General features: G+C 42.0%; 1 protein-coding gene across 6 annotated transcripts in view; it reads left to right on the top strand.

The window, feature by feature from the left end:
- Positions 1-11,490, top strand: part of PAK3 (p21 protein (Cdc42/Rac)-activated kinase 3) — a 301,905-nt gene that overhangs the window by 183,313 nt on the left and 107,102 nt on the right. For 2 of the 6 annotated variants that reach the window (XR_001006530.1, XM_011984505.1), the window contains exon 1: positions 1,731-1,882. The exons of the other annotated variants lie outside the window; for them this stretch is intronic. The gene's annotated coding sequence lies outside the window, so the exon portion shown is untranslated. Of the gene's footprint in view, positions 1-1,730; positions 1,883-11,490 lie in introns of those variants that run through there. 6 annotated transcript variants of the gene reach the window in all.

The raw sequence follows: 11,490 nt of genomic DNA, 5'->3' as shown, positions 1-11,490 counted from the left end.
AGTTAAAAAGTGGTGCTACAATTGGGGCTGGGGAGAGGTGGAGGTAGGCTTCAGGAAAGCTCTTGATCTTGCTCAAAAACATGGAGATTCTTGGTAGTACAGGTTGGGGGTGTGTCCTCCTCCTCTTACATCCTCTAGTATTGCTTCCCACCCCAATGGGTGGATGCTGCCTCTGCTGTCAGCCCTCATCCCCAGAGATGGGCAGGGGGCTTCTTGAGGCCATTCTTCCTGTGCCCTCCTTGAGCCCTACCTCTCTCTGGAGCTTTGGCAGCTCGCACTCCTCTCCCCCTCACCCCACCCTCTTGCAGGGTGAGATCTTGCAGGGTGAGCTCACGTAGGGAGGGAGGGGGCGAATACACCATTCAGTGGTGCAGTGGGTGGGATTTGGAAAGGCTGCTTGGAGTGTGCGTGTGGGAAGCACACATGGAATGCCAGGGATGCTCTGGAGTCTTGCCCAAGAGCAAGAGGCAGACCCAGAGTATGGCTTGGACTTTTTTTTTCCAGAAGGGGGAATTGGAGATCATGGGGCTTTTCTTGGCTCCCTAAGGCTTCAATTTTGCAATCTTCGTGTTTAGATAACCATCTAGCCATCTCTTTGGATTAGGACCCTGTTCATTCTGGTCTCTAATAAATAGGTGCTAGCCTGAATCATGCCTCCTTGAGTATCTGCATGTAGTTTCTGCTTTTCTTTGAGGACAAACACCACTAGGGGAAGGGGAAAGGAAAGCAGAGTAGGAAGGATTGCAGAGCTTGAGGTTCTACAGAGAAGATCAGCCTCTCCCTTGAGAGGCTCAAATGATTGTGGGAAAAGGCAGAAAGGGAGGGTTCAAAGAGACTCAGTCTCCTTCATGGTTAGACATGGAAACCTCTGTGGGAAAAATAGGGTAAATTATCACCAAACAACAACAGTAAACAGTGTGTATTCACCCTAAGAAACCTGGGGAGGACAGTGGAAGACTTACCTGGTGGAGATAGGAGAAGGTAGAGGGGAGCTCCAATTAGGATCAGAGGCTGTGGCCTTTAGCACCTGTGAGATGGTAGCAAATTAGGAGACCTCAGAATATTGTTGCCTGGCAGACAGACTTTTTTTACCCTTCCCCAGTGAAAGGTTAGTGAAAAGGGGAATGGAAATGGAGGTGGAGACTTAGAGTTGAGGGATGAACTGAACTGAACTGAACTGAACTGAATTCAGTGCCACAACATCAGGAAGCTTACATATTCATGGAGCCAACTTGCATTGGCCATTGTCTCTGTTTCCTTTTGTCCACTGGGCTCTACCACCTCCTGTGATTATACATATTGCTCCATAATTATGCAAATTATGTAAATATTTCACATCTGTTTTATTTGATTTAGTTCTCCCAACACTTATCCAAGGCAACTAAGGCAGGCCTTTTCACTTGATACCAAGCAGGCCCAGAATGATGAGGTGACTAACAGCAATTGTCAGCTTGTAACTCCCATATCCTGACTCCCACTTCTGTGCCCTTTCTGTAATCCTATGTAACAATGCCTTTTTACACTTCTTAGCGCTCTAATTTTCTAGCTTTCTTAAGGGATTTTCTGAAATTCACCAGAGAGATTGAGAAAGAGAGAGAGAGAGAGACAGAGACAGAGAGAGAGAGAGAGAGAGTGTGTGTGTGTGTGTGAGTGATGTTTGGTGGGGGTTGGATGAGGGAGCAGTAGTAGTTGGGGAAAGAGGTTCCCTCTCCCCTACAATGCTTCTCTCGGCAGGTTTCCCCCAAGAAAGAGCAGCTGAGTCCTTGCATCTTGTGGCAGCTGGTGTGCCCAGCACTGAGTCTGTAGGAGCTGAAGCCAGCCTGGACCCTTCTCATGGGCAGTGCCCACCTGTGCTGAAGTCCTGCAGCCGTGGCGGTGTGAGGTGAGTAATGGAGTCCAGGGCAGGGAGTTAGGGATCTCCAAATCCAGGCAAATGCTGCTTTTCCACCAGATCTCCCAATATCAAAGACTCTGCCTGGACCTCATGAGCTAGGCTTCAGGGCATGACCCCTATGTTCTGGCGAATTTTGCCCAGTACAGCTACCTTTAGTCTCTTGCCTCCCTCCCATCTCTAATATGGGAATGACAGCCTTGACCTACATTTTGGGGTGAGGAGGAGAAACAACATAACAATCATTGCCAAGTCCTTTGCAGATGTCAAGCACCATCTAAGAGCTTCAGTGTAACACAGACATGCTTCCCATCAAGCTGTCATTTCCTTTTCTCCTTTCCTGGTGCCTGGGTGGCTTTTTAGCCACTTGCTGCAAATTTGCCAATAAGTTCCTATGATTTCTACTGCCCCCTGAACTTAATTTTACCTTCCTATTTGAAGTGTACCCCCACCCCTTGCATCCCTGCTTCTGGGCCTGTCAGGCTTAGTTTAAACCTTCCCGAACCTTCCCTCTACTTTCCCACCCAACCAGGATGCACTTCCTCCACCAGGTCTCCAACAGCATTTGAGTCTGTAGCGTGCAGTGTAGCACTTGCTGCCCTACTGCCTTCAATAATTCTTGCATGGCATGGTTTCTGGAGTATTCATCTTACCAAGAAAACTAGATTGTAAGCTCTTCAAGGGCAGGGACTAGATCTTACAGATCTCTAGACTCCCTTAAAAGGACTCAACAGTTCCCCAGCAGCCCAGCAGCTTTGCAAGTTGGGCGTCTCTCTCCCTCTGCATTTCTTTCTGGTTTCATGGCCTGTCTCTCTGATCATCTATCTGTCTCTTTGTCTGCCTTTCAGGCAGGCATTATAACTTCTTCTGTCAGCTTCTCCATCTGGCCTCTGTTGCTATTCCCTGCAGTCCAGCTACCTGCTTGTAGCTTGCTGTCCCTCCGTCTGGTCTTCTGTCTGTCTATCAGTTGCTGAGGCATCTCTCCTACTACCCAAATCAAAAAAACAAACAACCAAATGTTTTTAAAAAAACAACCAGAAAAACAAACTAAAAAGACAAGCAAGGAATAAGCAATGTAGTTCCCTTTCACACTGAACATACAATGGGCCTATAGACAAGGTAAAACTGCAGCTCAGCGGCAGGTGTTTCTGTGATGCCTTCTTATGAAAGGGAAGCTCCAGAGTTTCAGCCATGGAATTGAAGGTATGAAATTACAGCCTTGTTGATACTGATGCATTCAGCTTTCTAGCGATGTTCTGGTAGGGGATCCTCTTTAGACCTTGATGGACAGAAGGTAACTAGGACTGACTAAAATGAGAAGCCCCTGAATTGCTCTTTGGTATTCTGTGACAGATGCAATAATAACTTGTATTTATTGTCTACTGTTGCCAGCTCTGTGCTAGGCACTTTACTGGCATAATACCATTTGCTCCTATGGTAATCTTGCAAAGTAGGTTTTTTTGTTTTGTTTTGTTTTTTTTTCTAATAGTTATTGCTGTTTCTGATTATACAAGTGATACTAGCTGAAGTTAGGTATTATCATCATCACTGTATTACCAAGGAGGAGACAGAGGTTGAGAGAAGCTAAGTAACTTGCCTGTAACAGAAGACATGCTGTGGCTTTGGGAAGAAAGAGACTTCCTGGAGAGAGTTACCCAGCATCCAGTTATTTTGGTATCTTTAATTCATGCACACACACATACATACTCTCACAAGCACATTCTTCTACTCTTGTACATTCACACAGTCACATTATCCCCTGGGCGCACTCACTTTTCATACTGGAGTCATTCAAAATGATGATCACTCTTACCCCCTCACCCTCACACACAATCATATTTACATACATGCTACATTCAGGTACATTCACACTGCCACAAACTCACATTGACATATTCACATTTTCATATTGATGCACACAACACACCATACACCCCACCCTCATGTTCACAGCCACTCACACCTTTATGCTATTAATATTACATTCTTACACACTCACAGTCATACACTTTCACACTTTTATTCACACAGAGGATACAATCACCTTTGCCTGCCCAAATTCCTATATAGTCATATATACTCTATACGCAAATAATACATTGACATTCCCCCTGCACACACTCCAACTGTTTCTTATACTCACAGCCCTTCATATACTCAATTTCATACACTCTAGTATACTTGCATTGATATCATCACTGTTTCTTTCTCATAGTCACAAACTCATCACAGGGACACAAACATGCATACATGCTCATATATCCACGTTTATATTTTCTCACACCATAAGCACCATCTCACCCACTCGCACTTTTACACTTAGAGTTACACACTCTTGCATTCATATACACAGAGCTAAAACAATCTCCCTACTCCTGACACATTCACACATAATCATATTCATACATAGAAACACACATTTTGACACAAATTCACACTCATGCTCACTTTCTTCACACTGAGACATCATCACACTCTATACCAAACTTGTAGGCACGTACTCTAAAATACAACCATACACACATATTTTTCTAAACTCAGCCATTTTCACTGACAACCATCACTCTACCCTCTCAAACTCAAGCACAATCACTTACACACACAGGTATATTCACGTTGACTGACACATACATAGGTTCATTCACATTCAGTACTCATACAAATTCACATAAACATACATACTGCACATGTACTTAACACTCACATATTCACTCACTTTCACATTCAGAACTGCACACTCAAAATTATACATTTCCTTATTCCCACAGACACACAAGCACTCCTCCACATTCGTGTACATGCACATGTGTACCCTCTCACAAACCATCCCCCACTCATACATCACATCTTTTCACACTGGCACAATCACACTTACTGCACACTCACATTCTTATACATTCCCACTCTTCTACTCTCATACTGACACACCCTCACATTGCTACACACATTTGCACCAGTGAACATATAATGACATGCACAGTCACTGACTCGCATTCACACTAGCACATACCATACTGACATACACAGTTCACATTGCAATAGTCAGTTGACTGTGCTTCACACAGGAAATTACTGATACCATATGACAACATAGACTCACACTCACACTTGCCATGCCACATTCTCACTTACATTGATACACTTACACTGACACACCTGTTCAGGAAGTCATACACTCTCCTGTAATCCGCCATGTACTCTGACTCAGACTGTCACACGAACACGTTGACACTGAACTACCACTGAGATAATCACATTAACCCACATGTATTCACATTGATTCACACATACTGCTAGTGACCCACACTCTCACTCACTCATACATACGTTCCCAAACTCTTACATGTCCCCCTCCATACCAGTAACCCTGCATTTATATACTTTCTCACTGACACACACACACTTCGATACATCTAATTGCAAGAAATAGTTTATATTCACAGTTGTCACTCTCTGTTTTCTTCGTTTGCCGCTAGTGCTCTCCTCACCCCTGCTGAAAGTTTATGTTGGCAACCAATCGCCAGAGGAAAAATGTTGGTCTCATCCAGGAGGTCAATGAGAAATAGATCCTTTCAGAGCAGAAAAGAGTAGAATTTATGTCTAGGATTAAAAAAGAAAAGGCTCAAACCCATAATCAAGTTTTTCTTATCCTTTCCCCATACTTTTTCTTTTTTCAGAAATCATCTCTAATACAGCCTTAGCCAGTCCTGTGCAACACAGGTTGGAGTTTAGATGGTGTGTTTATTTTCTGGAAGCTTATGGCTTAACTTGCTACCTCATTTCTTTCCTATGGTGAAAGGAAGGTGAAGGATGTGTTTCTTTATGTGCTCTTAATGGTTTCTTATGCAAAAGTGCTTGTCTCTGGTTTTATATTTATGATCTGAAATTGCCTGCTGATTACACACATGGAAAGGGCAGGCCTGCTTCCACCAGGCACCTCTAATCTAGCCAGGTATACTTAATACCCTGTTAACCCTGGAACATGGCACTCAAGGAAAGGAAAAAAAAGGTTAATGAACTAGCTGGATGATAAGGTAAATTTGTACTGTAAGTGTTCGTGTGCGATAGTAGACCCCACTGAAATTTCAACAGCTGTTACAAGTTACAAGAGGAGATTTTTCAGTAGGCGTGGATAAAGACAAGCTGAAGGAAGTTTCTTACACTTCAGAAAGACTGTAGATTTCCCTGCAAGTGGATGAAAAGAAGCACAAACCCAGGAGTGAACTAATGGATCAGGAGCCTGGTGCAAGAGTCATGTGCCACCAGAGGTTTGAAAACACAAGAGCATCTTGCAGGAGTATCTCTAGTACATGGCTTCTCCTGCTGGAGTCGCCCTGGAACAAAAAATGAGTTCAGAATATGCCCAAGCTGCCATTTGGTATGGGTTCTAGCATGCCTTAGGGAAGAGTTTATTCTCTGGAATATAACCCGACTCCCTGCCATTAGATTGAGAACTTCTTTGATAGCAAGAACTATATTATCTTACTCATTTTGGATTCTTGCTGCCTAGCGCAATGCTAGGTCCAGAAAAGCTACTTGTGAAACTCAATTAAGAACCTAAAGGGGATACCTTAGTAGCAACATGTTATCAGTACAGACCCAGTGTCTGTCTTCTTTTCTTCCTCAATCCCAGATTTGTAGTGACATTACCAGCTCAGATTGAGGATTGTCTGTGGGCCCCACATAGAGCTAGGTCCAGAGATTCAAATGGGTGAAAGACACACCTATTGCCCTTTAAGGTACTTTCATTTGTGTGGGAAAGATCAAGTTGCCATGAAACAGTAGTATGAGGCAACAGTCTGGAAGCTTGGGCATGGAGGGATCTTTATCATGAAATCCAGTGGTCTGTAGGCTCCAAAGGCCTTGATGGTTCATAAGTAGTTGGGGACAGCAGTCAGAATTTAGAGAAGTCACTTTCCAAAGTAAACTTCCTCGTAGATAGCTTGCTTAGCACAGGACTGTGCCCTATTCTGTGTAACAGAGTACTCTGTTACTGGGCCTAAAGTGGAGTAATACAAGTGATCTGCAGACCTTAGTGAAAATATTGTACTTATTGAGATCTAACCACCACCTCCTCCAAGAGACAGCTTAAGACAGGGGTTTCCAGTCCCTGGGCTGCAGACCAGTACTGGTCTGCAGTCTATTAGGAACTGGGCAGCACAACAGGAGGTGAGAGGTGGGTGAGCAAGCATTACTGCCTGAGCTCCACCTCCTGTCAGATCAGCAGTAGCATTAGATTCTTATGGGAGCGTGAGCCCTGTTGTGAACTGCATATGCAAAGTTGTGTGCTCCTTATGAGAATCTGATGCCTGATGATCTGAAGTGGAACAGTTTCATTCCAAAACCACCCCATTGCCCCATGTCCATGGAAAAATTGTCTTCCACAAAACTGGTACCTGGTGCCAAAAAAGGTTGAGGACTGCTGGCTTAAGAGAAACAGCTGGGCAATTTTACATTTGGAAATTTTTGGCTGTTACATCAAGATTCACCAAAGGTAATTTATATAATTTGCAGGACTGGCTGAATATTAGGAAGAGAAAAATGCACCTGCCTGAATGTGTTTGAATTCAGTGAGAAGCACTGAGAAAATCCATTCCCAAACCCATCGTGCATTTATATGATATTTTATACTTTTCAAAATGTTTAATAACCCTTTCGTCCATTTCAATAGAGGTGTTAGGAGCACCAACTGTGGTGTCAGCCAGACCACCATTTGAATCCCAGTTTGGCCACTTCCTAGCTGTGTAACTTTGTTTGAGAAATTATCCCCATTGCTTCTTAGGCCTTTTGGCTAAGATCAAGTGAAGAGAAGTTACTTATCCCCCTTAAGCCTCAGTGTCCTTATGTATAAAATGGGAGTGACACTAATATCATCTATCTCATGGAGTTGTTAAGAGGATGAAATGAGATAATATATGAAAGTGTTTAGCAAAATGTCTAGCTTATAGTTAATATTTGTCACAGTATAGAGCTTATTATCTTTACCATAGCCCTTTGAGGTAGACACCTTCAAAGGGACAGATCCTTGACATAGTAGAGAAACAGTATGGTTCTTTGCAGCCAAAGATTGATTTTCACAGGACTTGTTGCCTGTTTTCCTTTAAGTCTTTATTTCTGCCTAGCCACAAGCTAGGTGTCAGTGCTCATTCCCACTCATGACGATGAGTGAAAAATAGGACTAGTCCACAGAGTTTCCTCAATTCCTGTTTCTCTTTAGGACGTGTTTATCTTGCAGCAATGTGTCCTGTTCATTTAGCTATCCCCTCTAGTCCTACTTCCCTCCCTTGAAATCAGTAAAGCCATCAGTGATGCCACCTTTATTTGCTGGTACACAGACTTGAGGGGATGGTGAGAAGAAGAGATTCCTAACGTAGGTGGAACCAGCAATTGGTTCTCTTACTATAGGCATTCTTCTGCCCTTGATTCTGATTGTTGAAATGTCTGTTTTGTGGGTGGAAGATCTGCTCATTTTCAGGCTTTGCTCCCAAACACCACAGTGGAAGCACAGTTTACTTATGACAAAGCCCTAAGAACATTCACATTCATGCAAAAGCTGTGAGTAACTGCAGAATTTAATATGAAACTTTCCGTGACTTAGGAAACAGAAATAAGAGCATGAGCATTGATGTCACATAGACATGGGATGGTATAATCTTACTATTACATTTACTAGTTCTGTGACCTTGGTCAAGTGACTTAATGAATGTTCTTCTTCATATGTGGAGTGGAAATACTGTAATAATAACACCTCAGAGGTTATGAAAGTTATGTGAACTTGTACCTAAGTAACTTTTAGCAGAGTGCCTGGGTCATGATAAGATTTCAGCGAATCATAGCGATTTTGTTTATGGCTTGTGAAATCTGTGACGATAAACTGTAAACATCTATTGGTAGAATGTCTTGAATTACCTCAAAGCAGTTCCACAATGTGGATCATGTGATCCTCACAATCTACTGGTGAGGTGATCACCTTTTCTAGATGAAGAAATAGCTTCAGAGGGGTGAAGAGATGTACCTAATGTCATGCAGCTTGTGAGTGGCAGTGCTAGGCTGAGAAAGCACCAGTCCAGATGATTGAATATTTGCACCTTCACTTGGTAAAGCCTTTGGGGGCTACAGATAGCAAATAAGAGCAATTTGAACTGAACATAATCCTTCTTGTGACAAAAATATCTAAATGTGAGCTACAGTTTATTTACAAACCGAGCCATAGGTGTTTCTCTTTGTATCTTGTGCAATCCCCAGAATGTTGCAAGAGTGAAACAAATGTGACATCATAGCAGTACCTTTCCAAACATAGCTGAGTGATATATGGCCATAGTAGTACCATTCACCACCAAGTGGAAAATCTTTCTTGAGGCATAAATACTGTGTGGTTCTGCTCATGTTGCTTCAGTAACACCAAATGTTCAGAGTCTGGGAATTCTTAAAACATACGGAAACACTTCAACAGACCTGTGGCTCCACTTGGCCATTTCTCTTCTGACATAAGAATTACAAGACATCAAGCTTAGTAAACGTTAGGGAGAGGATGGGAGGACAAAAAGATAGCAGCACTTTTGGCCTCTCTCTAACATTTTTCTCATAGCCAAACATTCATCTTGAAGCACTCTTCTCTTAGTTTCTATGACAACATATCAGTTCTCCCACCTCTTTGACCATCTTTCTCGGGGATCATTAGTCGCTCTTCCTCTTCCAACCTCTAAATGTTGGTGTTTCACAGATATCTGATCTAGTCATCTTTCTCATTCTGTATTCTTCGTGAGCAATTGTGCATATTTCCATGCTGATGGCCTCCAAACAAATATCTTCATCCCACATGTCCAGCTCTCCACTGAACAGTTTCATAATGCCAAATGAATGTGTTAGAACCACTGCTACAATTGTATTTGTCTTACTATTGCTATCTCTGTTGTGAGGAATAGATATAGCTAGAGATACAGTTTTTCCACCACATGTGAATTGACGTTTCCTTCAATTATTTTATTACTTGCCATGTAGCTTATACTTTTCAAAGACAAGATGCTTAGATATGTGTCTTGCTTCCTACTAGATATTTCTAGTTAAGTTTTTACTGATATTTCTATTGTGTCACTGGCTTTATCCTCTCATCTTTGTATATTGCAGTCTTGGTAGAATTATTATGTTTGTTGATAAAGTCTGGATAAAAATTTAGATGAATTTTCTAGAAAACTCATTATAAGTGCTGTTCTATTGGCCAAAAATATTATAATAATTGTTATTCTCTTTAGAGTGCAATTATTACAGGTGGTCTAATGGTTGCTAATACAAGGGACTTCGAACATATTCATATTTCTTATCAGCACACTAACTTCATTAGTTGTTTTTCATACTCATTCTAAGCTATTTGGTTATTTTCATTTCACGAATATGGAAACTGAGGCATGGTTCTGTTTGGAATCCCAAAGGCAAACTAAAGCCTGCAAAAACCATTAGACCTCCCATACTCCTTTGGGCCTTCTGGCATAGAAATATATTTCTACCCTAATTTCCATTTGGGGTCCTGAGAACAGTTAATCCTATCAAGCCTAGCATCTCTACCATCTTTGGCCAATGTCCACTGTAGAGGCCTCTCTTGACATCTCTCTTCTCCTGTCTTCCTATTCCCATGCTGCTTGTGTTTCCTGTCTCCTGACTGATTATCTTAGTGTTGTCACTTTTCAAAATGATTCCCATGTTCCTACCTGGAACATCTGACTCCATAGGAAAAACCTTTTCTGAATCTTCAACCCTAGACATCTGCTTCATTGTCACCTGAGTAATCGTTCTGAAATTCAGAGTTAATCATGCTATCTCACTACTTGAAACCTCTTCATATACACGAGAGGAGTCCAAACCTTGTAGAAAGGCCTATTAAACCCGTCTTAATTTGTCTCTATAGATCTTATTTTTATCCATTCCTCTTTTTTGTCCCTAATCTCCTTAATACACATTGTTGCTTGTCCTGAAAAATGGTGTGGTTAATTGTTCTTAATTCAACTCAACTGTACGTCCCCTGTGAAGCCTCCTTCATCAGGCTCCTGGGAGTCTCTCTCTCTGTCCTTCTATAGCAACCTTTTCTCATCTTTGCACTGAGATGTCCTGGCTGACATCCATTACATGTTAAATCTCTTCAAGGGCAGGGTCAACTTTGTTCATCTCTCACCCTAGAACATGGTGAACTCCTGCTTTCCTTTATACCCTGTTCAAGTGCTATATCCTCTGAACCCTCCGGGCAGCATTAGCTACCCTTCTTCCATTGTCCTTTCAAAGCATCCAGTGCCTACCTTAGCACATAATAGACACTATTTAAATGATGAATAAATGAATACATTTAAGAAGGTTTAATGATTTCTTCAGGATCACAGAAAAATCCAGAAGTAGAGCTAGAGTTAGTCATTCATTCCTTCTGTTAGAAACAATTCTTTTGGGTTTATAAAAAACCTACTAAATAAAAATCAACCCCCCAAATTAAGTCTGCCTAACAACATGCAACTTAGTTCTTAAATGTAGCGTGGAAGGTTTCTTTTTCCTAGTGTTATGTGCCTAGTAAATTTCCCCCAAAGAGATCTGTCCTGCTTATATATGGATACAGTTCT

This window comes from Mandrillus leucophaeus, unplaced genomic scaffold (genome assembly GCF_000951045.1).
Source record: "Mandrillus leucophaeus isolate KB7577 unplaced genomic scaffold, Mleu.le_1.0 Scaffold269, whole genome shotgun sequence".
NCBI lineage: Eukaryota > Metazoa > Chordata > Mammalia > Primates > Cercopithecidae > Mandrillus > Mandrillus leucophaeus.
Note: the sequence above shows the minus strand (reverse complement) of the source record. Positions and strands in the feature narration are given on the sequence as shown.